Genomic DNA, 6,000 nt, shown 5'->3' on the forward strand with positions numbered 1-6,000 from the left:
TTTCAATTCAATTTCACTTGGTAAGTCTACCTTTTCCCCATCCATTACCTGATGTACCCGTTTCAGCACTGAATAACCTGGGTTCTTCTGCAGTACAATAGACCACTTGTCTCTTATTTTATCCCCTACCTTGCCCCTAGCACTTTGTTATTCTCAGCTTCCTCAATTAGAGAAAATTTCTGTTTGAGACTGTTTCCCTTTTCCTCCATTTTTGTAATGGTGACTGGAAGAAATGAAAAATTTGTCTGAATATACGCAATGTCTCTCTGAACACTGGAACGATCATTTAACAGCTCTTCGACAGACGACATACATGCAGAGTTGTCCGTTAAAGGCAAATTGCCTATCACAGTCATGTTTTCCTCAAGATGTTCTGCATAATACAGGGCAGCTTCCATCCAGGAACCCCAACGGGTGATGATTGGCTGCGGTGGAAGGGGAATAGAGGGGAGTTTCTCTCGAAAGATGGCTATTCTTGATGGAGCCTTACAGAACAACTTTCTTCATTGTTGAAATAAGAGTATTTACTGCAGGAAACTCGGCCCTAACTGCTTCTGCGAGTCTATGTAAGGCATGGGACATGCAAGTAACATGAATTAAAGAAGGATAGAAAGTTTTCAGGAGAGGTGCAGTGGCAATCATGTAGGAAGCAGCATCGGAGACAAGGAGAAGTACTTTAGAATCATCAACACTCCCAGGATACAATAATTGCAACCCCTTGTTGATGAAGTATGCAATGCTTTGACTATTGACTTTCTCAAGCTGTTTAGAGCAAAGGAGGTGAGCGGTAGATGCCTGATTGGGTTCCAGTTTTCCTACTATAAGGTTAGCAATGTACGTGCCCACAGAGTCGGTGGTTTCGTCCACACATAACGATATGCAATACTCCTGAATATCCTCCCTGATTGACAAAATGACCCCATTGTAACAAATATCTAAGTAGCTTTCTTTAATGTAGATGCTGATGGGATGTGCTGCTTGGTGTATTTCTGTAAAAAAATCTCAGAAAACAGGATTATGCACAGCATTCCAGATGATATTTGCTGCAAATAGGGCTCTACACATATCAGCATAGAAACCATTATGGGTTGTAGGAGATATAGTTTGTGTGAGCAGAGTCTGTCTAATGTTACTTTTCATGGCTGCTTTCGCTTTGTGACTGGCAGTATCTGCATGCTGCTGAAGGTGGCATTTTTTCTCATGTGAAATCTAAAACACGATAAAGTGATGTCAATCAGAAACTAAGATGATGAATAGAAAAGGTGAGCTATTGAATAAAATGTGTAATTTTGAACTATTTAAATGAAGCCATTATTACCCTAAAGTTCATTAAGAACAAGAACACTACAGTCCCCGAAGGGCCTTGGCTTTCAATAACGGTTGCTGCCCAGCTCATGGCTTGCAGATATTGGGTGGCGTGTGGTCAGCACGATACATCCCTCAGCCGTATTGACTTGCCTCCGTGACCCCTGCTCACTGTAGCTTCTCAGTTGTCCTCACGATGCTGGGTCAACACCGTTCCAGACCTCATAGATTTCTAAATTACTGCTGATATTAGAAATCGAACCCAGGTCGCCTGGACTAGGTCTCTACAATTAATTAGAGGAGCCAATATCACAACCTTAGTTTTAGATTAATATGAAATTTAAGATATATGCACATACCTGTTTATTGCAGTACTGGCAGAAAATAATGTTGCCATCAAAAGTCATCCCTGGAAATTGTACAAGCCATTGCTGTATAAGAGCACTCTTAGATGATTTCGTTTTAGGCAAGATGAACTATATTCACTTAAACAGATGTTCTTTCACTGGCGACTTGACACAGTATGTCCCTTCTTACTACCTGCTCCTTGTTCTTCCTAGATAATCCTCCCCCTCACCCCGTCACTCGACACAGTACGTCCTTTACTACCTGCTCGTTGTTCTTCTGAGCTAATCCTCCACCTCCACCCTTCACTCAGCATTCCTTTGGTGACAGCTGTCTGGGAAGAACAACATTTCTGCGAAAAACGCACCCTCTGCTGTTCTGCTCATTCCAGGGATGTCCATTGGGTGATTGTAAAAATTACAGAAGTTGAATTTTATTTTAAATATAGAAAATAGGCATTTTAGGCACTAAAATAGTAAAATAGGCTCTAAAGGTCCAAATAGGCATTTTAGGGCACTATAAAACTCTTTTAATGTAAGGGATTTATCATGAAACGTCAACATATTTAACAAAAATCATGTTATTTCGTAAGGAACGAAATAGGCATTTGCCTTAAAATCCCAAGTCTACTGATGATATACAGGCTTAGGCTTGTCCCTGCTGAGGTATATCGGGCCACGCCGTCCGCTAGGGAGTTGCCGTAGGAAAGAAAACCCCCTGAGTTTGATTCGAAGGCAGCAGCGTTTGTCTAAAATTACAGTTACAATTCCTGTGTTTAAGAATGGAGATGTTATGAATCAAGGCAGTTATCGACCCATTTCAATTGTTCCAATCATATCCAAGATAATAGAACATTGTATAAAGGAACAACTATATGTATATTCTGAAAAGTATAATTTATTAAATGCTGCACAGTTTGGGTTCAGAACAAATAAATCCATCATTAAAGCCTTAGAAGCTGTTGTGACTGAAGTAATTCAAGGCTTTCAGTCTCACCACATTACAAGTGCTACACTGTTAGACTTCAGCAAAGCTTTTGATTCAATACCGCACAATATATTAGTAAGTAAGCTTAGCTACTATGGTGTGAAAGATTTAGAGTTATTATTAATTACATACTACCTCAATGACAGGTATCAAATTGTACTGGTAGAAAATCAACGATCTAGGACTCTCAAAGTAAAAACAGGGGTGGGTTCAGGCTTCAGTTATAGGAACTTTTCTCTTTCTTGTGTATATAAATGATATTGTTAGTAGTTTACCCAGTAGGTCAGTGCTCTATGCAAATGATATTACTATCATAACACGCCATAGAGATTTAAAATATGTTGAGGAGGAAAGGATAGAAATGCTACACAAATCATCCTCTTGGTTGCAGGCAAATAAACTTATCCTAAATAATAACAAGACAGAAGTGATCTACTTCAATTTAATTCATTCAGTTTTGGGTAATAATGATCAAAATTCTGTCAAATTATTGGGATAGTATCTGGATTGTAAATTAACCTGGAAAACACACACACACACACACACACACACACACACACACACACACACACACATGCAAAAGTTATGTACAAAACTGGCTAAAGTGATATTTTTGCTTCGCAGACTCAAACGATCAGTTAGTAGTAGTCAGATGATGAGTGCATATGTGACGTACCCACTCTGCCCACAGATGTGTGACAAAATTGTGACGTGGCAGGTCACCTTAATATTAATATAAATAAATGATATTTCATTGTTTCTCCATAAACAATATCCTATGGGCGCCAGCCTTCAAGCTTATGGCTTGAAAACGATAGTTAATAATAATAATAATAATAATAATAATAATAATAATAATAATAATAATAATACGTAATGAGACTCAAAAAATTCCCAGGGGTGGGGTGACGGAACACTAACCATTAAGTACACTAACATGGAATTTAAGGATCATTAATAATAATTTCAGAAAATACAAATTAAAACAGCTATTTATTAAGATGAAAAACGTGACTAACGGCGTATTAACGAAATCTGAACTTACGGAAATAAAAGAAAAATTGAAGAAATTAACTCTAAGAAAATGAACTGTTCCGCGAAGACTTGCAGTAATTTATGCCATTAGCTCACCATTTGTAGACTCTGTTATGTAGAAGCTGATGATTGATGGATCTCTCGTACAGGCGGCGTCATCTCTTGTGGATTCCAGTCCTACTTCTCCTTTGTGCATAGTACACTAGCTGTACTATGACTTTCCTGCCTTTATCACTTCCTACTGTACTCCTTAGATAAAGTCGTAATGAGTCCTAATTTTAAAAGCAAAATCACCATGGGTTATGTTCATGGAGAGAATACACTTGTATTCTTCCGTATTACGGAACAGTAGCGTAACTAAATTCATAACAAAAACTCTCCTGCCTTATACTAGTCAAAACCGGTCTCCCGTTGACTTTACCTCTCGTCATCGAATAACAGGTCCCAATGAGAGTAGCTTTTGAGTAGTATACTACTCAGATGCGAAGTGAACTAAGTTGAAATCTTCTCCGATAGCAGACGTAGAATCATCGTAAGAGTGTCTTCCAAGAGTACGAGTACGAGCGTGAATGTGAATCTGAATGTCCTCTCCAGCTCTTGTCGTCGAGTATATAGCCGTCAAAATCTCCCTCCCATCAACCATATCACATGGTCCAGTAAGATTTGATGTACCATCCCTTCTCCTGTCCATTGCTATGAATCCATCACGTTGCTTCATTACGTCCATTCACATAGGCTGAACTTTCCCGCGGAAATGAAGCGTCGGGTAGCGAACTTCGAAAAGTAGGCGTTCATACGGTTTCAACTGTCTCTTCATAGTACGGTCTCCCGTTAGCTTGATGACGTACATTTCCTGGTAATGGGCTGAAATTAGCCTGCTGACTCTGGTCACCTCATTACGGCTACTGGAAAATGTACTGCAAGCTATTAATACGAATGATGTTGAAATACTTTACACAATAAGTTGTTCGTTCAGAATACGTTATAGCCGCGATACAAAGAAATGAAATGATGTGAAATGGATTATTAAAACCCTATATGTATATATATATATATATATATATATATATATATATATATATATATATATATACATATATTAATTTAAAATGACATACCAGTGATTAAATATATACATCTTATCAATTAATTATATAGTTCAATAATTTAATACATGCAGTGATGTCCCAAACATCACACATACTACGCCTTCTTTCACTCACACTTATCATATGGTACCATGTTATGGGGTAACTCAACAGAAACTCAAGATGTGTTCAAGTGGCAAAAGAAGGCAATAAGATGTATTAAAGGTAAGGCCACAAGGGAATCATGTAGACCTATGTTCTAAGACCTTGCAGTTATGACTCTTCCCTCATTATACACATATCATAGTTTATCAATACTAAAGAAAATCTTATTCACGTAACAACTCGCAGAAATGTACACTCATATGGCACAAGATATAGGAACGATTTAGATTTACCATATGTTAGGCTGAGGAAAACACAAGAAAACTATACGTATAATGGCATTAAATTATTCAACAAACTACCTGCCCATGTAAAGGATATGCCCCTATGTAACTTCAAAAGAACCCTTAAAAACGGTTGACGTCCAATAGCTTCTACTCAGTATCCGAATTTGAAGGAAAAATAACACTATTTCAATGTGGGTAATAAAGGTCAACGCCATCCTAACACGTTGGTAAATTAGTAATTACTAGCAGTTTCCCGCTGGCTCCGCCCGCAATGTCCAATTTATGGTGTTGTTCGTTACTATCCTCACGGATGTATTTGCAAAGTTTCGAGTTAATGAAATAAAGCACATGATATGCTGTGGCAATAGACTGTAATATTATGTCAACAAAGCACTTGAAAATATATCACACAAAGAAATTGAATTAAACGTTCCTTGAACAACACTACACGCCGAACTGTTAAAAAGTCCTTCAAAGATCTTCGTCATGGAGACAAATGTATTCTTAACTTTTCTCAGAATCTACCAATTTAAGTAGTTATTACCTCAAAAGAGAGTGCTTGATCCACTGAGTGTTTTTAGACCAAAACGAACTGCGTACCTCAATTAGAAGGAAAGATATGATTGCATCAATGAAAAAAAAATGTTGAAGAAATGAGACGTCAAATTGAATGTGCACTCATAACTTTCCTCAGAGTCAACCAATTTGAATAGTTAAGAGCTGAAATGAAAGAGCTTGATCCTCTGAGTGTTCTAAGGCAAAACGAACTCAGAACCTCAATTAGAACCAAAGATATGATTGCTTCAGAGACAAAAAATTGAAAAATCAAATAATTTGGGGAAGGCGGA

The sequence above is a fragment of the Anabrus simplex genome, chromosome 6, assembly GCF_040414725.1.
Source record: "Anabrus simplex isolate iqAnaSimp1 chromosome 6, ASM4041472v1, whole genome shotgun sequence".
NCBI lineage: Eukaryota > Metazoa > Arthropoda > Insecta > Orthoptera > Tettigoniidae > Anabrus > Anabrus simplex.